The 23,033-nt window shown below is 47.4% G+C and overlaps 1 long non-coding RNA gene across 1 annotated transcript; it reads left to right on the top strand.

Annotated features, from left to right (window-relative positions):
* The first annotated feature begins 500 nt into the window (after positions 1-500).
* LOC114011419 (uncharacterized) lies at positions 501-22,479 on the top strand. The gene is made up of 4 exons (XR_008749868.1): positions 501-1,290; positions 8,149-8,225; positions 9,010-16,222; positions 18,928-22,479. It is a non-coding gene; the product is annotated as an uncharacterized LOC114011419 (long non-coding RNA).
* The last annotated feature ends 554 nt before the right edge of the window (positions 22,480-23,033 follow it).

Here is a 23,033-nt window from a genome sequence, read left to right as displayed (position 1 = left end):
ATTTTTCCCCCCAGTGCAACGCAGCAGCTGTAGCTGCGGCTGTCAGGCTTTTCAAGTCTTTTCCCCTTGAGCCAGTTACTGCTGTGCTTGGGCTGTCCTCCCCTGGCCGCGGCAGGGACTTCACAAAGCCTCTCTGGCCCCTGAAGAGCCAGAAATATTCCCGTGATGCTGCATGAGGGAGTGAGAAATTGCCCAGGGAAGGAGAGCTTTGGGCCTGGCTGGGATCAGGTAGAACATCTCTGCCTCCCGCGGGGGATGACCCCCGGCAGCCTGCCGTGGCGGGTGGGCTCGGCAGCGGTGGAAGAAGCTCAGACATCCACAGCGTGTTGGTCTCATCCTCGCGCCACGTGGGTGGCCGGGAGCGAGCGGGGAAGGGGCGTGGGGGCACCCCCCTTCAGCCTGCGGGTCGCCCCGTTGGGCTTCGTGCCCTCTCCTGGCCCAGCAAACGCTCGTCCCTGTGGTGGCAGCCACAAAACGGGAGCGAGCTCGAAGGTGAGGGCCGTGCTGTTAAATAAACGGGGACTTGTGGGCTGTGTCACCTCGTGGGGGCCACCTCGGTGCCAGGGCGGGTGGCCTTGGCCTCCAGCCTGCGGCAGCTACGAGCCGGCGTGGTTAGGCACCCCCGGGGCTCGGGTCGCACCGGGGGCTCTCCCGTCGGTCACAGGAGGGGAGGATTAGACGGGGCGTGGGAAGAGCTGCCGAGCTTGTGCCCAGGAAGGGTTTTCTGAGGTTTTTTCTACTGCAGCACTGGGGCTCGTGGGGGTCCGTGGTGGTTTCACCTGTGTGACGGTGCCTTTCTGCCTGCCTTTCAGCTGCTGCCTGCTGCTGATCCGAGCCGTGCGGGAGCTGCCGGACTGCGTCGGGGAGGTTACTGCAGCCCCGTCTTCCCGGGGACTGTGAATACCGGGGCTGTCCAACCTGCAGCTTTCGGCTTTCAACCCAAACCAGCGCGAGAGCTTTGATACAAGCCCAAAGAGCACAAAGCCGCAGCGGTGCCTTGGTTCAGGAGCAATTTTCTCACGTCCTTGTTAAAACCCTGCGGTTGTCCTGCCTTCCTATCGCTGCTTCCACTGCTCGCGGCTACGTTGTGAGTTTCAGAAGACCAAACACAGAGTGAATCTCACAAAGTGCCAGTTGCCTCCACTTTCCTGGCTGGGTAGGTGCAGCTTGTATGTTACTCAGAGAGTAAAATACATGCCTAAAATCCTGACAGTTAGGCGTGGATTTTCTCGGAGGGGAGTGCTGAAACAGCTGCTGACCTGAAGCGTTGTCTGGTTGTATTCTTACCAGGTAAGAGCTTGGTACATTATCTTCATGGGGTCCTTTCACACCAGGTGGAGCCCGGGTTATCTGCAAGCCCCGTCCGTGAGGACCTGAGGCTCCGTGCCTAACGCTGGTCCTGGGACCTCACGGGGGAGGTGTGGTGGGTGGTGGCACCAGGGCGGACGTGGGGCACCTGGGCTGCCCTCAGGACAGGTCTGCAGGTTGCTCAGTGCCCTCTCGAGGTCTGTGGGTATCATGACCTGAGAGATGGCTGCGTGTCCCCAGCGTGGGCAAGCCTTGTCAACGGGCTTTGAGCAGGCCTTGTCCCTGTGTCAGGGCCACCACTGCCAAGCAGGGAGAGGCTCCGTGTCTGAGCCTCAGCACTGAGAACAAAAAGATATTCTTCACTCCTTATGCTTCCCAGAGAGCATCGAGCCTCTATTCAGGTAAAGTCCTCTTGGAAATACAGCGGGAAGGTCCAAAGACCTTGCTGGCAGATTGGTTTAAGGCCTGGACGCCGGGTAGCCATCCCTAAATGCAGTAGAGGTAGGCAAGAGTGAGGATGGGCTCAAAAGCGAAGGGTGGATGCCAGCGCCACCCAAGACTGCTGTCCTCTGGACAACAGCAGGAGCTGGGGCTCTCTCCATCTTCAGGATTTCCACTCCCCTGATGGCTGGGAGCAGGAGTAACCTCCCGTCTCATGTGTATGAGGATTTCTAATCTGGAACAGAGCTCCTTGAGACTTTCTACGTGTCTATAAGCAATCAGAGCAGAGTGCTACCATCATTCCCACGCTGAAGGCAACGCTGACCTCTCCCAGCCTCTGTAAAGCCAACCAGCTGTACCCATTAGAACACATCACTCAACTATATTGCTGTGTTTTGAATTTTTAATTATATTTTCCAACTAAATAGAGTACACGTATCTCAAAATGCTTGTTTTAAGCAGATGTTACCATGCAGGGTTTTTTCCATTCTCTTTTCTATTGACTGGGGCAAATCTTAAGTAAATATTTGAGTTGAGCCATTTTTTATTAATAACAGAACTTGGAATATCCTTTTTGCCAGTGATATTAAACACATAGGTATTTGTCCTGCTAGCCTGGTACCTGCTTTTTTTATTATTTTTTTTTAGGCAATCTCACTTTTACGTTTTTCACCAACCAGCTCAACAAGTACTGTAATTTATTTGTAATTTTAAATTGGGCCCTATCAGCTTTTAAATATATGCATACACTAACCTCACAGAAGTCCGCTGGTCGTGAATGAACCTTGTTGGCACAGCCCTGCCGATGCCAATACGTGTCCTTTTCCTGCCGATCTCTACAAAGGCCTGTGTATCAGAACGTAGCTCCCAGCTCGTGTTCGGTTCATTACTAGCATTGAATTGGTCTCAACACCTAAATTAACCAGTTTGCTTCACAGATCTGGCAGTTGATATAGTAACCAGTTTCTTGTTAATGTTTGTTCCAGCTGGGATATAATATCAAACATTAATCCTTAAATTTTGCTGCAGCATACATTTGAAGTTGAATTGTTTGCAGCAGGTAACAGAGACACTGTTAAACCTCAGTCTCTCCCACCCAGAATCTCCTGGGTTTGCCTGTGCCTTTACTACAGAGTCAGTGCCTTTGTATTAAACTACATGCAGTTCTTTTAAAAAGAAACGTTTGCTTTGAATACAGGGTCAGAGACCTGCTGACTGTCTCGCTTTTATTAAAGTGTTGCTAGTGTCTTTGGTATGCAGTATACCTAGTTATATTTAAAATATAGAAACCTTGGCTTAGGGATACTTTTCTTTCCATATTTTACCAATTATGATGACATTAAGGATAACTAATGTTACTGACTCATTTGCCAGGTGCTTTGAGATCTTGCAGTTAGGTTTCGTAATTTACTGCTGCGCTGAGAGGCAGGGTTGTGAACCTTGAAGGCTCCAGAAACACATTTATCAGGAATGCTTTGAATTTCATTTTAAGTATCAGGACGTTAAAAAGATGCAAGTTTTGGTTGATTGTTGCTTATAAAGGAGAAAAAGTACCGTCGACTAGGATTTTCTGTTCTCTGATCCTATTTTACCAGCCATCTCCCTTCCACGTGGCGTTTTCTCCAGCCGTGATGGATGGGATGAGGAGTGGCAGGGCTGGGTGAGCATCCCCACGCCTGCATGCCCAGTGCTGGGCAGGTGAGGCCCATGTAGATCTCCTTCCCAGTAAGGAAAAGAGCAGGTCCCACCCTGCACAATGGGCTGGTGTGGGAGCAGGATTTGTCCAGTGTACCAAAAAAAAAAAAAAAAGCAGAAAAAAAAGCAGACCTTTATAAAAATCCCAGCTACAGCTAAAACAACAGTTCCCCATGACTCAGGGAGAAGGGCTGTGTGTGAGGAAAAGCCAGGCTCAGCTGTAACCTTACTCCTGCCCTGTCCATTAGGTGAAATGCTTGTTTTAACATCGCAGTGAACTGGGTAACATGTAGAATATTTTTGGCTGGAACAGCCTGACCCAGACTTCTGCAATGGCCCGCTATTAACAGCAGTAGTCCTGATACGTGGAAGTTAAAGGAGGCTCCAGGGGAATCGAGGATCTGTCTGACGGGATCATACCCATCCCTGGGACTGGGGCTGGCAGAGGGCTGAGCCTTCTCGCTTGAGTCTGGTGAGGAAGCCAGGTCCCACTCCCTTGCAAATTTTTTCTTCAAAAAACCCATGCTGGCTGTCATTTGAAGAGGGATTTTTGGTTTAGTGCAGGGGGGACACTGTGCTGGTGCAGGCATGGAACTCGGCCGAGTGCCAAGGGCAGAGCTCAGCCTCCACCGCCCAGCCGGAGCCGCGAGCAGCCATCAGATGCTCACACCAGGCATTGCATCCCTTGCGGAGACATCGGATTCCCACCTTGGTGGATCCATCTGACTCCTGCTGATGGGGAGGTGAGCGGCAGCAGCTCCGCTGTAGCATGTTGTGCTCCTGCGTGGCAAGAGCCCCAGATGCCATCCAGGCAGGTCTGCCAGCATGAGGCATCTCCTCGGGTATGAAGCCTCTCCCCAGGTCACTTCCTTCATGTTTCGGGAGCTTCCGCACCAACTTCCCTGGAAATACCATCAGTTTACGAGGACAGGGGAAACAGGTCAGTGGGCACAGGGCAGAAGTACAGCCCCATCCCACTGCTGCCAGTGGTGGGGCTCCCCACCACCCCCACATGATGCCGGGAGGGGGCTGGGGCTGGTGGACATCCGTGGGTGCTGATGCAGGCCCTGGCAGCAGGGTCACCTCCTGAGAGAAATGAAGAAATAAATTTAAAAATACCTAAACCAAGGGGGAAAAAGGAAAAATAAAAGAAGAAAAAAAAAAAAAAAAAGAGAAAGAAAAAAAGTTGCACTTGAGGTTAACGCTGCTGCAGAGCTGATGACATCAATGTTGCCATGGCGACAAAATCTTCACTTAGGTATGGTGAGCGCCCTGAGCTTGCGGCTGCCAAGGAAACCCGCCCGAGCTCCGAGCTCCGGCACACAGCCACCACTGCAGCCCTGGGGCCTTCCTCCTCCTCCTCCTCCTCCTTCTTTTCCTCCTCACTCTGTCCCCCTGCCCAGGGGCTCTGGGCTGCGCCCTGCTCCCCATCCCTTATGGAAGTTAGTTAGTGAATTCTTCCAATTTTTGTCCCCGCTGCATTCTCAGCAGCTCCAGCGTGTCCCAGGGATGACAAGGGCGAGCTGCCATCCGCAGGGACGTGGGGACGTGGCTGCTCTGCCACCGGCCATTGCTGGCACCACGAGTCACCTCCCATCTACTGCTGGACTCCGGTGTCTTCATGGAGCCCCAAACCAAGCTGTTGGCCTCCACCTGCTCATGAGTAAAGTTACTGTGGTTTTGGGGGCCTGGTGTGGGTCAGCACGGGGTTCATGGGCTGCGGGGAGCCTGGCCAGGAGTGGCCCCGGGGCAGCGAGCGGCTGGGGGGGCGACCCGTGGAAGAGCACACAGGTGGGACATTCAGGTCCCTCCAGGGCTTGAAATGGAGCACAAAGCAACCTGCCTGCAGCCATTTCCTAGCTGGGGGGCTGTGCCACCACAGCACAGGCTGCTTCTGCGGATTTTTTTCCCTGTGATTCAGGTTAAAAGCCTGTGAGTGCCCTCGGCACCAGGGACCACCCCCCAGGGAGCATTAGGGGAATTCATGAGACGAAGCGACAGTGTTTATCACCCCCCTGCCATGTTTCCTCTCCCGTCTTCATCAGTATCGATGAGAAACTCCTCGTAAAGTTTGGTTATTGCCTTGAAATCCACCGATTTCAGACAAGAGCAGTCATTAGCCACCAGAGTGGATCCATGGGCTAACGAGCAACGATTGAAGTGAAGGAAGAATGCTTGGCGAGAGGTTTTGGTCTGAACAAAGCCCTGATTTCGGTGCTACGCTCAGCTGAAGCCAAGCCATAGCCTGGCCAAGTGTGAGTGTCCTGACCAGTGCTCCCGCAGTAGCTTTGACAGCCCAAAAGGATCCCAAAGGCCTCCCCAGCATCACGGAAGGTCATCTGGTAGCTGCTGGCTGGGGGGTCTGTCCTGCCATGAATTCACCTCCAGTGCAAAAATATAATTCAAATCCCACGATAGCTGGTGGGAAAGGTTCTTTTTTTAACGTATTTTAAGTCAGGCCTGAGTGGTTATTGAGCAGTCTGGGGATTTTTGTTTGGTTTTGGTTTTTTTAACTGGATATTGCGTACAGGCTTAAAGGCTCCAGTGATTTATCGTGGCAAATGATGCCACCACATCACTTCAAATGCGGCAGCCCCAGCCCTGTGTGGCCCCAGCGCAGACCCTCCGGTTGCCCATGTGTGCGCTGAGGTACCGCTCTTGCTTTTATTTTAGAACTTGAGGATTTGGATCTTGGTCAAGCTGTTGTTGTTCCAGAATAAAAAAAAATGTGAAAAGAAAACCCAATCTGTCTAAAAGAGAAACAGCTGCTGGCATGTGAGACACTGCTGGCTTTCAGGCTTCAGGGTCTGCGATTAACCAGGCTCCGAGTCGCGCCACTGCCCGAGAGCGTAGCCGAGCTGATCCAGTTGCTGGAAAGGAAAGGGAAGGGAAGGGAAGGAGAATCTCAGCAGCAGCATGGCACGGCAGAGCTGCCAAGACCCGCGTGGCACGTGGGAGCCAGCCTGCCACCGGCGGGGAGCCCCCACCCCGGGCACGCTGCAGGGCCGGTGCCTGAGGGTGAGCATCGCCTCGTGCCAGTATTATTTTTTTTTTTTTGCGGGGGAAAGGCACAATTTACCAGGAGGCAGAACCACAGTTCAAGGAAAGCCCAACCTGCTACCTTTACATAAAAATCCAACAGTTTTGCCCTAAAATTACCATTTTATTATACAGCTGTGGTAGGAGCAAAGGTGATTAACTAATAGCAAATCTCTGGAGAAAACAAAGGAATGTTTTAGGCCTGAATTTTTGAGACTCATCACGAAACTATTTATATTCATTCAAAATAATTACAAATTTTACACAGTACCAGATCTCCACTACCTGATTTCTGGTGACAAGAGAGGAGTGTAGTCAAGGGGAAGTGACTCATGGCTGCCTGTGGTTGAAATTAATGAGATATTTATCTGGAAACATTCCTGTCAGCGGCTTTGCTTTGTACTCTGAGTTGGGACAATAGCATGGAAACCATCGCTGTCCGCGGTGCCCTCGCTAGGATCAGCTCTGCTAATCGTAGGATCAGGTGAGGGATGGATTTTAAAACCAAAAAAGCCCATTCTGAATGTTCAGGCCAACTTGCTGCAGAACACAGCCCAGTTTGCTCCCTAATTCCCACGATAACCCCACAAGCAGTATTCACTGGCGAGAGGAGGGAGAAAGGACGTGATGAGGAAAACCAGCATTCAGCTGTGGCACCTTGGGATGGGACTTACTTTTTGTACTTAATTCTTTTGTTTGCACATGCCACAGAAAGCCCTCTCACATCCTGCATTATCTTTTCTGTAAGCAAGGGCTCTTACAGGAGAGCCTGGCTTTAAATATACACGGAAGAGAAATCCTTCTGCTGCCTGCTCCTGGAGTTACCCAGCCTGTCACCTTCCCAGAGAGAAACAGCAGCGACTGTGTGAGCAGAAGGCTGTGTTTTCTGAACCGCTTCAAAGCCCTTCCCTGCCAGCCAGATTATTGATCAAGGGGAAACGTCGGCATTTCAGAAGCTTCCCCAAAAAGGCACGGAGCCTGCTCAGCTCCCGTGCGTCACTGGGGCTGTTTTTATCTGTGGATTTTCCAGCGTGTTTAGCAGAGCTGGGTTGTCCAGGAGGGACCCTGGCAGAATCTCCCCACTGAGTGACTCACGCTCGCACATCATGGGAATACGGGCTGGCTTCAACATACTGCACTTTTCAACTCTGATTCATGCCACCCCAGGAGAGTAAATAAGGCAACTCCACACACATCTCAGCTGTGACGAGTTGCCTTCACACTGAAAAGGTGTCGGGGCAAGTGACACTGCCGGTGAATAGTGTCACCTATAACTTAGCCAGCAATTTCCTAAATAGGGCAAAATGTCTCCTTGCACGTATGCCCTGAGTCTCGTCGCAGCGCAGGGTACCTGCCATCCTGCACGTTGCAGGGCATCTTTACTAAACCGAAGGCACTGGGCTAATTTCAGTGAGCTTTGTAGCAGGTTTGCTGAAGCCTGGGGACATTCATTAGCAATCTGGGGTTGTCACTTTTCAGGCAGACCATGCCTCCACAGATTGCTTCAGAAGGGTGATTCAAAAAAGCAAAGAGCCTCGTTAATCTGGATGATTCCCAAAAGCAGCGTAAGCCAGGTCACTGCTGCAGAAGGTGTTACTTGATACTGATGTGTTTAGCACCACAGAGACAAAAATCAGGAGCAGATTTTTTTTTTTTTTTTACCAGGATCTAAACAAATTACATATCAGAAATCAGTTGTTTGGGGAAAATCTCCAGCTGTCATTGCTGTCACCTGAATGATGGTGAGTCATCAAATTACATCCTTGGGTCGGGGAAAAGAGTGGCTGGATAACTAGATGTCTAGTTGCCTGTTAAGCCAGTGAAACAATTCACCTAAAAAGCCTGGTGTACAGGTTAGATGATTTCTTCAATACAATTTCACTCCAATTCTGGCTTGCAGCCTTGGCCAAGAAAGCCCAAGGAAAGCACCCAGGCGCTCCTTACAGCTGGTGTCCAGCCTCCGATTGCAGGCAGGAGCAGTGGGCAGCCCTGCCCACGGTTCGCTCTCGCAGCTCCCGTTAGCACATGACACTAAAACCCCAGTGACTCAGCAGGAATATCTCTGCAGAAATCAAAAGAAGGAAGCCTTAGACATTTCCTGATAGCAGATTGTGAATTTGTGCTTCTTGTTACAGCTCGATCTGTCATTAAGAAGACCGTGTAGGCATTGGTCTGTTCCCAGAGGAAGCTGGATTATGGGTGATTTTTCTTATTGCGGGTTGCTGATGAGAGAGTTGAATGTGCTCTTACACGATTTGGCTGAACAGCGGGGCAAAAGCTATTGAATAATCATTCAATGAATTGGGTGCTTAACTCCCAGTGAATACCAGCTCCTCTGGTTCTTTGCTCCCTTGGGCTTTGATAAAAATCTCAGTATTATCCTCAAACCTGCAAAAGAGAAATATCCATGGCAGCGTAATTAGCGCGTGCTATGCCATCTCTTCTGTTGCTGTAATGTTGTCTTTCTTTCAAAATAAAGAAAGACACCCCCCCTCATTTGATTACATGTTCTGTTCTTTCCTTCAGGCCTGTCAACATGAAGCACAGAGATTGCCTAATCTGTTCTTGTTATTGGATTATGTGACTATGGTACGCTGCTCTGGCTTCTGTCCATAACCCGTCACAACCGGCACCGTGTTTCTGCCCAGCCTCCGAGCACTTCAAACACGGGCAGGTAGGGAAGCGTGTCCTCCCCGCCGTGCCTACCGGGTGCCATGAGTGGCCAGCAAGTACCGGAGCCAGGACGTGTCCAGGACCCAGCCGAGAGCCTGGCGAGCAAAGTGCTGGGTCCCCAGCACCCAGGCCTGTGGCCCCAGGGGGACTTCAGCCAAGCCCCTGAGGCGGAGGCGGGTGGAAGCGTTGGGTGCCCACACCCTCCTCGGCATGCCTGCTGCCCCGCGCAAGCTGGGATTTGTGCGCTGGCACCCTCGCAGCGCTCCCAGTAACCCTCCAGCCCCGGGCTGCGGGATGAGCCAGGCTACGCGGGCGCTGGGGCCCTCGGTGGGATGCCGGCAGCTCCTGGTGGGAGCCGAGCTCCAGACCTTGCACGAGTGCTCCGCTGGCCAGCCGCTGTCTGCTGCCGTCAGGCACAGCTGCAGCCTGCCTGGCTGTGGGGACAGCGTCTTAATCCCACTGCTTCAAAAAAAGAACCAAAAATTCCTTCTCCTGCTGAAGTGCTGTTCAGGGAAGGACAGAGAAGCCCAGCGGTATGGCTCAGCGAGGGATGAGAGTTGAGCTTCAGTGATGTTATATCAGATGAATTTATCCTCTCAGCCTTGGTCAAACTGTCTGCATACCTGGTCCCTAAATCATTGTCTGCATTATCTTGTTATTATTTCTGTCTGCCTCACAGAGCTGTTAAAGTCCTGGGCTTAAGAACAAAAAATGCCTCTCCAAGACAGAGTCAGTGCCCTCTCCTGTTGACCGTTTCCCCACGTGCATCCCTCAGCAGCATAGCTGTGTATGCCAGAGAAGGAAATAAGGAGGAAAACTTGGTCCCCACTGGCTTAAGCCTTGAGACACAAGGTACTGTTCTTCCTCAGCCACTTGCAAGGAAATGGCTTGCCACCAAGGTGGCAAACAGCTGAAAAATAAGATCTGCAGATTGTTGGTATATGCTCTTGGAATGGTCCCTGGCAGTGGGATGGAGGTGTGACAGGGGGCTTAGAAAGAGATGTTTGGATCAAGAGCTCTGCACAAGCACTTCAGTCCTTCGCAGTTTTCGTTAGGTGGACATCTGCAGAGGCCCAGGGTGATGTGTTTTCCCGTTTGCCTGTATCTAAGCAGCTTTGCCTTGGAGGTAACATGGACCTTGTGGGGCTCCTGCACTGAGGCTGACTGCTTCCAGCCCTGGGATCATAACGCATACGTGGGAGAGATTTGAAAAAGGAAGGATTTCAACTGGAGTTTGATGCTTGTGTTTCTTAGGCACATCCCCACCTAAATTCACCGGCTGCTGAAGGGCGCAGTGCCTGTTTTCTTCTGCTTTCATTTCAGTTCACTTGCTTCATTCCAGCCCCGTCACAGCGGTTCTTGGGCCCAGCCCAGCACTTAGCAGCAGTAGCACAGGAATTGATTTCAGCAGGAGCAGACAATCCCCTAAATTATTAATGTCGATAATGGACAAACCACAGGACACAAGCAAAAATATACAGATGAAAGAGCTGAAGAAGTGAGAGGGTGGCAGCTGGAACCATCAGGGTGATGAGAGAGAACTGGGATAGAGAGAGATGTCCCAGGTGGCTGGGGCCAAGACGGAGCACAAGCAGAGAAGGTTTTGTGCTAATCCAAAAGCACAGAAGTGCACCTCTTGGTGACGTTCCTAAATGCTGTGGGTACATTTGCTGTGTCCTGTCAGGGCTTTATAACCAGCAACAAGCAGCTCACATGCAGAAAGTCCTACATGGCAAAAGACGTGTGCCCCATGCCTGTATTAAAAACCTGCTGGGGGGCCAGGGGGGCAGGGGACATCACTGTGTTGACCCCATCCCCTGTGTGAAGGTGGCCTTTGAGGTTGCCCCGTCTGTACGACACTGGGTGGCTCCTTGGCAGCCCGCCTGGCACGTCCTAGTTGTGTTTCTCAGAACCCCTCCGTGTTTTCAGCTGATTTGCTTTGACATCAGCAGCCGGCAAGAAGTTCTCTGTGTCGGGGTGCGTGGGAGTGCTATGTGACACCTTAATCATGCTAAACAGGAACACACATTCAGATTTCCTCAGCGTTTCAAAGAAATGTGATTTCCTTTGTGCTGCAAAGAAAGAGTCGATTTGATTGCAACTCTCTGTGGAGATCAGCTCCGGTGCCTGTGAATTAGGGTGCCAGGATCTCATTCTGGGAAAAAAAGGGAGATAAAACATACCAGGCTTTCGTGCTGCAACCGTCAGGGTTAGGTTTCTTGCTGGTAACTGGGGATTGTTTTGAGGAGAGCTGTTTAATTTAATTGGCCAAGGTATCAAGAAATCAGATTCTGTTCAAAAATAAAAATAAAAATCTGTATAGAGTCAAAGCATCAGCAAATACTGTACTAAATCCCAACTTCCCAAACAGTTGTTAATCATTTAGCAAAGACTTCAGAAATGAATTCAAAGTCCAAAAGAGTGGTTCACTGGTTAGTGTATTTCTCCTCCCTGTATGATTGACAAACATTTCATATCTCAGTGAAAACTCAGCTAGCCATGGTTCAGTATAGATTTAGCTGAGCATTTGCTGGCCCAGGTGAGACAAAATAATGACAGGCAAGAGTCATGAGAGACCTTCTAGCACAGGGCCAGGCAGAGAGCGATACGTGCCATAGGGTGGGATTTTATAGCTGGTGTGATATGTGATATGTGGCAAGGCCATTGGAAAAGCTGGATTTGCCTGTGTGCTCGTCCTTCTGACAGCCTTACTCCCTCGGCATGGCTCATCCAGAGGCACAGGACTGCTTGGATGCTCGGCATGAAAGTGCCTTTCATTTTTTATGTGATTTATGAGATAACCTTAAAAACTCTGCGTTTGGTAAATTACTGTGCATAGTAATAAGAAAAGCTCCTGTTGGACCCGATAAATGAATTTGAATGATGATGCTCAGTTTAGAAAATGGCTGTGTTCCTGCTAGATGTGTGCCCAAAACACAGGTCTGAAATGAGGTATTGTCCTGTAACCGCTGTCATGGGGCAGTAAGGCTTTCCATGGGGTTCACCAGGCATGTGATAATTGTTGCTGCCCAACAGTTTTAGTGTTCAGCACTGAATTAACTGTTGCCTAACCCTATTCACATAGCGTGCAAAAAAAGTAGGTCACTCAAGACAGCAGGTATTGCTCAGCTTGGAAATCCACTTTGGCACGTTCACAGTTCAGCAGCTCCTCTGGAGGAAGGGTTACATCCATCACTACCAGGCTCCTACCCCAGCTGCCTCTTCAGAAGAGCAGCGACCTGCATTCCTCTTTCTCCCCAGTGCAGCGTGAGGGTGCTTTTCCTTTGACAAGTGGACTGCTCCAAGACAGGGAATGTCCCCTTCCCTCTTGAGTTCCAACGATCTTCCTGTTTTAATTGGGCACTAACGATAAGCTCGCCTCGGTCTCATGGGAAACGATGTCTCTGCTGCAAGAGGAAGCTGAACAGAGGATGCATTTCTCCCCTTCTGCCTTGGTCTGCTGTTACTCTGCGATGCTGCAAAAGCCAGGTGCTGCTCTAGAGCAGGATAAGCCCTGCTCCCTGCGGCTGCCAAGGGCCACCGGGCTGCACGGTGGTGTCCAGGGCCCAGGGACAACAGGGTAGTCCCCATGAGGATGGCCCAGGAGCTGGCTGCTGGTAGAGGAGAGCAGCACTGCCCTGGAAAGCGGGATGGTACGGACCAGCACAAGCAGGGTGGGCTTCTCCTGGGAGCCTCTTAAGAGGAGTTCAGCGTTAGATTGACAGCGTTGGATGTTTGTCCACCACGAGCTGCTCTTTCCCACGGTGCTCAGGCACTCTCCTTTGCCTTGCTCAGGGGATTAAGGCAGCTTGCCTGATCAGTTCTTGGCACCCAACCTACCTAATATTTTGTGCTCTGAATCCTGCCTGCTGGGCTGGGGTTAATTAGCCTGGTCATCTGCAGGAAAGCAGACCCAGGCAGGAGTTTTCCACAGCTCCCTCGCAGCTATGTTGCCACACAGCCCTACCCCCAAGCGGGCTTTCTGTCGCCTCCCGCTCTTGCCTTATTTAAGCTCCCCAAGCTGCGTGCCCGGCTGCTGGCCGGTATGGCAGGAGGCAGCCCTGTGGTGGCACGTTTCAGCGCGATGCAAACGGCAAAGGGCTTCGCTCCCTCAGCTCAAACACATCTACTCGCATCTTTATATGGATTGAAGAGCAGCGCTGGCACCAGGCCAGCATCCATCACTGCTCCTTCTCACCGGGTAAAGCAAGGGGCTCTCCCGCTATGCGTTTGTCAGAGCTTGGGGATCAATGTCATTTTAGAGCTGTGGTTAAGCAGTCACACAAAATTACCTGTGTAAAAATACAGTGCAGGGAATGTTAGCTAAGCTTCACTTAGATCACTGCAGATGTGTTATTTTGGGAGAGCATTCATGCTGTGCAGTCCTTATTCAGATAAAACTGCAATTGACGTAATTTTTTCCATAATGCTGCTTTTATTTGAAATCATATCTATACATCTTGTACAAATCAAACTAATAATAAGCATTTCCATGACATACTCTACTTATGGATTAATTTTGGAATTTAGTTTATAGACATGATTTGACTTCAGTGGGATTATGTCCCTAAAAGGACGGCAGCAGCAGGGGACAAATGCTAGAAAGTGGCTTTTTGTCTATAATTCAACATATTTGTTTGTGGAACCCAGAACAATGTTCTAATCTTCCATCTGAAAACTGCCTTGTCACCTCCTTTGCCTCTCATCTCCTCCGCGACTCGGTATTTCTTACAAGGCAGGTATTGTCAAATCTCTTTCTTCAAACATATAATAACCACCTTTTGTATTGAACAGGCGTATAAATTACTCAGCTTATATGACAGAACAGAAAATAAAGAGTTGAGTGTCTGGCAGGGGTGCCGAAGAGTGATGTTATTATAACCTTACTGTGAAAGATTTGCCAACAGAAAGTTACATATCAGTGAGGTAACCGACAACAGTATTGCCTTTATTACGCCAAATATTAGAGAACATAATTGTATGATATATTTCCAGACAAATTGGACCTCTCTTATCAGGATGATCAGTAGCCATCCTTGTGCATCACATATGGGATTTATAGCTTAAATAGACCCCAAGCATTGAAATACGTACAGTCACAGGGTTTACGCCTGTAAGTATTACAACCTTATTATTCAGCCCTTCTTGGGAATTTTTCCAAGACTTTTTTTTAAAGTTGAAAATAGTGTTCTTGCAAAATTAAAATCTTGCAGGTTTTCAGTTTGCCTTCATGTAAATTTTACTAGGAATAGAATAGATATTTCAAGGTGGAGCGGTCCAAATGAAACCAAATCACTGTGCCTGGCTTGGAGCAGTTTCAAACATCCATCCATCCTTGCCTGTGCCGCTGTCAGATGTATGGGATTTATGTTCAGACACTTTGTCCCACCAGTTTCTGTGAACCGGCTTGGCTTCCCAAGGCACCTGCAGTCATCAGCTGGGTAGAGCAACGCAATCCACCCTGGCAGCCAGCAAACACAGTGTCCCTTGGGCACAGAAGTGAACAGAAGCACACTGTAGCCTTGTAGGAAAAGCTGAGTATTTAAGTTTATAGGGGAAGAGTACAAGGTTGAGAGGCAGCTTAGATGAAGGGCACCTGTAGCTGCCTTTCCACGTTGGGGTTTATCCCCTCAAACTTGTACGGCCCTTCTTAAGCCTCAGAGTAAAGTGGCCTTTCCAAGGGTAATTGGAACAGCACAACACAGCTACTGAAGCAGCTTCCCAAAACAATATCTCACCAGCTCACTTCTCGTCCTTGGTGGCTGACTGCATCCCGAGGCACCCCCGTTACCTGGTGACCAGCGGAACAGCTAACCCTCTCTGGGACATCACCTACAGCACCCGGTCAGTAACAAGCAGCGTTACCATCAGCGCTTTTTGCTTGATTTATGGTGCTTGTAAGCAATCAGCTGACTTTGGATGGAGGCTTAGGATCAACCTGGCTGAAGCAGAAAAAACAAAAAAGCTAGAAGCTCTTTCCTGGTTGCTGCTCGGTTGCAGCTGGGATTTGGTGCATGGCTCCACCTCACGGCAGCTGCACAAGTACGCAAGGAAAGAGTTTGAGCGGCGATCTGCTTTGTGGGGGGATGAATGACACCGTTTACTTCTTCGCAAAGTGATCGCTGCTTGTCACCAAATCAAACAGACTTATCACAGGCTCTGGAAATCAGGGTGAGGTGCAGCGAAGTCTCGGTGTTGAGCTTTTTCTGCTCAAGGTGTGAAAGTCGCACGCAGGCTTTGGCTGCTTGGTCTCGTTTCCCCTTTGCGTTACAGGTGGGGTGAGTAGTGCTGCCCGCTGGAAAGGCCACCCAGTACTCCCAATGTCCTACTCTTTTTTCATGTATTTACAAATATTAGTTGATAAATTTTTGGGAGGCTGAAAATTTGCAGGCCCAGTGTCTGCTTTGGAGAAAGTTGTTGCTGAAGTAAACTAGTAGTTTACTAGTAGGATGCCGGCTGAGAGGGACGCGTGGCTGCTCTGAAACAGGTGCTCGCACTTCATTATTGTCCTTTTCAACCCCCTCTGTGCTAATGGCTCAGCTCGGCAACGGGACATTTGGGGGCTCGGGGCAGAGCCGTGCTTTGTGCGTACTTCTTGCTGTTCCCGTCCGAACTAAACCAAAACCATTAGACGTACAATGTGATGGCCTCAGCAGAGACGCCTGTAGTGCCCAGTGCCCTGTGCCCAGTGCCCGGTGCCAGCCCTGGCTCCCCGCAGCTGCCACGGACCAGCAGCGGAGCCCCTGCCACCAGCACTTCACCATCTCTGCTGCCCTCCCATGGCACATCTAGGGGAAGAAAATGAGCCTGTTTCAGGCAAATTCAAAGGCATGGTTTGAATACGGTATCTTTCATCTAGGAATGCTAATACAGGCGGTTTTGCAAGTGCGGCTGTAAGCCTTTCCGCAATGACAACGCTGAGAACTGACCGTCACTGGGCTTCAGCGCATTCAGAGCCGTGTTCAGCAATACATTGGAGCTTCTGAAAGGTCTTGAAATATACACCTAACAAACCAGCTCATCCATCTGTGCTTGTCCAGGCAGGGACAAGTCCTTGTCCTCTTTGGTAAGCATTTTTTTTTTCTTTATAATGCCATTTTGCTCTTCACTAGTGCTCCCCATCCAAGGCTATCAGGAAGCTAATCAGCTAGATCGCCCAAGAGCAAATCATTACCTAGGAAAATATTACTCATCCTAAAGACCAAACAAAGCCTTGAGTCCTGCTTTAAATAGATACAAAAGAAGGTTGTTCCAAACTGATGGTAATAGTAAGAACTTCGTTTGCATTAGGGTTTTCTTCCTGCTGCTACTAGTAAACATTGTATTTTATGAAAGTACCAAATTACAGATCTAACTATCAAGAAAGTCTGAATTCAGTCTGCTTCTCAGCTAGGAGAAACTCTGGTACTCTGAATGTGGCCAGTACAGTATCCCGCACCTATTTCTAGCTATAATTTAGTAGACCTTTGCTTTCATTTTATTTAAGCTTAATTTTAGCACAAGGTTGTTCTTACTGGTCACCTCCCTGTTGTTAAATCCCAAGATAATATTTGCAATATGATGCACAACTGTGTGGGTGCTGTTGTAGCAATTATGAAAACCAAAGAGAGCTCATTGTACGGTGGCTAGTAACGTACAGCACGCCAAGGACTAAAACCTCCGTATCATGGGATATGTGCCATATTCGAATATAGGTCACGTGCAAGAGCAGATTTGAGAAGATAAGCTGCTAAACTGGCCTATCTCTGGGAGAAAGTCAAGCTGGCAGCCTAAAACAGCTGAGCTAACAGCTAAGTTGATCTTTAATCCATCTTTGTTGTAAACTATCTAGAAAGAGATCACTAGGCACTAAGCAGCCTGCATGGATGAGTTAAACAATAAAACCAGAGAAAAATCACTGAGAAACTGGGAAAGTCAGGATGCGGGAGCCTAAAAAATACTGTAATGGCGCACTTGTATAAGGTGCAAGGCACAAGAAAGGCAGCCCTCTTTTCTTGGTGCCAGGCAACCAAAACACGGCTGGTGTTACTCTGGGTTGGTTCCCTGATCTGGTTTGCCACGCTCCGTGTAAATGCAGCACCCTTGGGAAGAGCAGGTGTAATGGGTGAAGGGCATGAAAGCAATTTCATTTCTATGGCTGGGTGAAGGAGAGCGTCTTTTCTGTTGTTAGAAGGTTTTACAACTGCCAGAAAGCTGGAGTATACCTTGTGCTGGCGGCTGTTGGAGTGTCTAGAGGTGACTTGGCTGATGCAGTTAGAATTAGCTGCTCAGTTATGTTTCCCCTTTGAAAGAGACCAGTCAAAAGAATCCAGTGGGTGCACAGCATCAAGAAAGGTGCTTAGGAGCCAAGCCAGAAACCTGTATGCTTCTGCTGAGGCAGCAACATTTCTACTAAATGAATCCCAAGCAGAAAGTGCTAATACTGCATGTCGGCAGTGAGTGGCATTGTGGTATCACGGAAGGAGCAGCAGAGCAAAAAAAGGCAGATGATTAGACACAGCAGAGAGACAGATGAGAGGCTGAGGAGTTATTCTCAGGATGGGCATTCTACCTGTATTCCAGTGTCCTGTTTGTATGCCCGAGCGTTACAAGCTGTATACACTGCAGCTTATGGAAATAAAGGCATTTGCCAGCAGGCCTTGTGTTGCTCCTTCCTCTCTGCCCTGTAGCCCTCAGTGTTTGGAAAAGCAGTCATGTCTCTCCTCTCCTCCTGTGAATTGATGTGGCTTCTTCATGGCTCACAGAAATACACAGCGTAAGTAACAGATCTGGATGATGGAAATATCTGGTATGTTTGGACTCATCGAGCCATTACTAGTTTACCATTAAAAGGGAGGATGGCATAGATGGTACTGGAAGAAAGGGCATGAATCCTAGTATGTGTAACAAAACGAGTGTCAGAGTGCTCACAGATAGCATAGATGACGTTTTTAGCTTCTGGGGGAGGAGAACTTTAGGGATCTGAATAACACAAAGATGTTCACTGGTGTTTCTGGGTCACTGGCTTGAAACCACAGCAGCCAGGAGCTCACGGAAGGCTTGCTGATTTATCATGACTGAGAGCTCAAGGCAGGAAGAGTGGAAGTGGAGCTGGAGCAAGTTTGCTGACTGAGGCTTACAGTCCACACACCATAGCCTTCCAGCTTGAGGAAGCTCAACAGAAGGGACATATAAATGTAATATGACATATATGAATACGAATATTACTTTGGCAGTCTCCTCCTGTGTTATATTCTCAGTGGCAGCACCTATAAATCATCTGCTCTGTTACGTTTTATTATCTGTAAGTATGTGATAGGGCCAGTATTGGTTTAAAATTCAATTTATCACACTAATTTCAAACCTCAGTGCTGCAATATTGACTTCCTTTTTATTGCATAATCCTTTGCCTTCAGGAAACCGGTATAGAAGATGTTAAAGTTGCCATAAATTACTGATTTAAAATGTATTTCTTTTTTTTGCCAACATCATTCTCTCATGTGGTGGCTGAAAAAACAGAAATATAGGTAAGTGTAATTGGTATATTGGCCTCAGAATTACAAATTGTTTTTCAGTGCTACACTCATAGAGATTTAGTTTCCAAATACAGCAACATAACTTGTTAGCATAGATTCCATTCCAGTAGTAAAATGATAGTGATGTCAATTGTAATAATAATGCTAGCATTAGCATTGTTGTCTTGCTGATAAATACTGTATTCACAAATACTGCTTGCTTTACACCTGAAACGAAATGTTAGCAAAGAGAAGTATCCTCTTCTCCATTTTACAGTTGGCGAAACTGAGGCAGCGGCTTGCCCAAAGTCACCCAGGAGCAGCTGTAGAGCTGGAAGAGAGCAGCTGGGGCTGCAGTCCCGGGGGGGTCTGCCCTGACATGCAAAACCCGTGCCGTGCAGACCACCTGCACCCACGCAGGAGCTCTGGCGAGGGGACTGGGAAGACCGCAGTGCAATGCAATGTTTTGAGTCCCGTGAAAAAGGACCACAGTCTTTCTGAGTGCTGCTGTTGTCTCAGGATGTCTACGCAGCACTTTCGGTAGAAAGCCGTCCCCATCATCTTCGCTCCTTATCAACCATATCAACCTCCTCTGTATTTGCTGTCCAGACAATTTGAGGACAAATAAGGAAAGAGCATGAACTGCCAGCTGCTTTCCATAGAGTTCACTGGTTTCTCCTGAATGTTTTGCAAGAGTTTTGTTTAGCCCTGCGTTGACTTCCGTCTGTAGCAGTATGAACAAGCAAATGAGCCAGCATCATCCTCATGTGAATATAAACGGCCCGACAGTGGTCACACAACGGCAGCACATCAGACAGTGGTGCTTGAAATGTGACCTGATGCTACAAAACCACAGCATAGCCTCAGTTATGTCCTTTGTTTTATTATTATGCTCTTTGTTCTCAAGGTCTGTAGCAAACCCTACAGAAATACAGTGCCAGTGTTTGGGATTTTAGGGTATTTTTTTGAACAAGTTGTTGCAAATCAGCTGCTAAAAATATGTCTGTAATGGCTTTAGAAAACCACATTTCCTGTAAAATCAGCTAGGATTGTCACCCTGCCTGGGCTTTCTTGTCCTTCTGCAGTAACCCAGCACGTCTGTAGAAGATGTATGGCCATTTTTTCCCTGTCTTTTCTCAACGAAAATGTATTCAGAAAGACTGCTGGTCTTCTCCACTTCAAGGGAAGACTAATTAGAAGACATTGTCATTAGGCTGGTAGCACCAGCCTATCCCCAAAACATTTATCTTCCCTCTGCACAGTAACAACTGGAAAAGAAGGTAGGGTTAAACCAGAGTGATGCAGGAGCTCCACACACACCGAGGAGAAACTGCATCTTGTTTTACCTTCAGCTGATCCAATATTTTCTGCAGAGCCTGGTTTTTGATAGAATGATTAAACACCATTTTTGAACAGGCCTGGGAAGGCAGCAAATTTGTTCTCAGCACACACATAAATAAAGCCATGACGTCTGAAGGTCTAAAAAAGTTTGTAAAAGGTCTATCAGCAAGAAATAGCATTTCCAAGGCAACTCCACTGTCAACTTTTCTGCTTGAATATTTCAACAGAAATTATTAGTGCGGATTTTTTTTTAATCATCGTGGAGGTTTTCGAAAAACTTGGTGATCCTTCTTCCATCTGTGAAATGCTCTTTTTCTTTTTAGCGTATCTTTGACAAATTGCTTACTGTCTTTTTATTTTTTTTCCTCCCCAAATCAACTGTGATCTGTCTTAATGTATATTCGGATATTCACAGATGTTTTGGCACAATAGATACTTCCTTTTCTCTTTGCCATCGCAAGAATCAGTTGTTTGCTGGCTGGGTGGATTTTTCGTTAACAAATCTCAAAAAACATAATGCTTTGCTTAATTATAGAGTCACTTTTTTCAGCTTCCTTATCAGAAGATAGAGGTAATTGTGCAACATGCAGATCAAATTCCAGGTATTTCAGCTAACTGTGCTGTTCAAGGACTATTGTTCTGAGCTTCTGAGTGGGTTTGTTACATTAATTTTTCATGAACATTTACAGCAGTAAAGATTACCAGCTGGTTTACTGCTAATAAGTAATGATCATGAAAGGCCAAATTAAAAGCTGTTTTGTAATTTAAAGAGACAAACCTCCAGCTGATTCTTTCTTTTCCATTACTTGCAATATTCACAATGTCAGTTTTGGATTTGTGTTTTGTGTTTTCAGATCTTTAGCCCTCTTCTTTCTTATCCACAGGGGCCAAGTCAGGGCAGAGACAGCAAGAGGCGGACAAGGACAGCAGAAGCAGGGACTGTCTTTTTTCATTGGCAGCGCTGGATGAAGATGTATGTGAAACTTCAGCCTTAAACCAATCATGCCTCAGCTCTTCACCTGTGAGAATAGAGTTAATAAACTCTCACTGTTTTCCTGTCCTGTCTTCTGCTATTACCTGTGCTACGATCCAAAGGGGCGCTGGGTTTAGCTATTTAGCAATTCTATAATAATTGCAGATGCAGATGCAAAGTGGCATTCTTCGTTATGAAACACAATATCTGTTGATAATTAGCTATAGATGAACTTGAACTCTGCATTTTTTAGCTAAGAAATTTTTTCTTGTATGCTTTTGTTTTCTGAGAGAAACATAAAACAAAAATATCTGTTTTTTAAGTACCCAGCCCCACACTTCCTGACTGACCCGGTATAAACCATTGCTGCTCTGCACACATTATTTCCTCTCTTTGAAAAAAAAAAAAAAAATTACATTACCCACAGTCTGGCAATACCTTACTTGGCATTGACCTTAACTCTCATATTCTGGGGGTAGCAAGCTGCTCTTCACGAGAAGGTAAGCTCAAAACAGAGCAAAGCATATATGTAATGCATGATGAGAAGGGTTTGAGACATCTGCTTCTACAGCCCTGGTCTTTTCTGATTCTGTTGACTGGTCCCCTCCCTGACATCAAAGTGCCTCACTGATGTCCACTGCAGGAGGAGGCTGAAAACCTTTTGCTTTTCTCTTTCTGCATTGGGAAGGATTTTCTTTTGTTGCTTTTTTAGTTTAGCTATTTTCTTAGCTAAATGAATAATTTCTGCAAAAGCACTGCTATTGCAATGCCAGATGCTAAAGTCTGGCTATTGTTAGACTACGCACACCATCAAAAAGCAACTTGAGCTCTTGTCTTTGCTTTGTGACTGAGGCTTTTCTTCCCCAGGAGTAGCTGAGGTCCCCTCATGCTGCTGAAGACTTCTGCCAAGTCAGCAGCTCTGCGTGTTAGCTCCATCTGTGCTGCCAGACCAGTGGAAGCTGGTGCCGGTCATGTACAGGGAGCAGGTTCCTCTTACTTTCCTGTAGAGGTCCTATAAGGAACCACTTCTCCAGTTGCATTTCTGCATGTTGTTTGTTTGTTGGTTGGTTTTTTGAATTTTTATTTAGTTGTGTGGGGAGTTTTTTTGGTCAAACGGTATCATAGTTTGTTTTGTTTTCATGGAATACCTTGAAAAATGAACTCTGTTTTGCCATATTTGAACATTGTTTTGATACAATATTTGGATTTTGTTTAAATCTGCTAAAATTTATTTATAAACAGATTTATCTATAGATCTGTTTATAAATTATTATTTTAGTATGATTCAATAGAAAACTGGTATTATTCAGCTTCAACTTTTTCATTATTTTTAAAATAAAAAATAAAATTGGTGCAAATTATCAGTTGTTGACAAAGGGAACCTTCTTTTAATCTATTTGCCCCTGGGGTAATAAACCAGGCGCTGTCTTCTGGTTTAACTTTTAAATCCTCAGTTCCACGTGTAAGCCGTTTTTGTCCTGACAGCATGTGGCTGAACACAGGCTGCACAGATATGTATTATAAATGCATATCTCAAACCAGAAATGAGTGCTTTCAGTTCTCATGTTTTTTGGTTTTGGTTTGTTTTTTTTTTTTTCCTAAGGATTAAAGATATTAGATGTCTTCCTTAAAGTTCAGCTGCTGTAATCATCAGAGCTCATGAGACCATTAGTGTCTGTTAAAAAAGTAAATTATGAACATCCTTGGTTACAGGGAAAACTTAAAAACAGGAAGAGAGGGCATCCCAAAGGTTTAGAATTCAAAATTTGCCCAAGACAATCCAGAAACCAACAATTCTTGTGTTGATCTCAGGTGGGGACATTATTTATGCATTACTGCATTATTAATGCATGATGCAAGTGACATGGCATGAAAAGAGCTCAGCCCATGAAGATGGTAGGAGAGAGTCTTGCTGTTTGGAAGTGACACATTTCAGAATTAGTGTTCCAGTTTCTTTCTTACGACTTCCTTTTTTTTCGCCCCCCGTGTTAACAACAGCCATAACAAAATGTGTCCTTGTGAAGGAGAAGAAAGTGCCATCAAAAGTGACAGCTTTTTTTTTTTTTTTA

The sequence above is a fragment of the Falco peregrinus genome, chromosome 14 (genome assembly GCF_023634155.1).
Source record: "Falco peregrinus isolate bFalPer1 chromosome 14, bFalPer1.pri, whole genome shotgun sequence".
Lineage (NCBI taxonomy): Eukaryota > Metazoa > Chordata > Aves > Falconiformes > Falconidae > Falco > Falco peregrinus.
The sequence above is the reverse complement of the archived record's forward strand: the minus strand, read 5'-3'. Positions and strand labels throughout refer to the sequence as shown.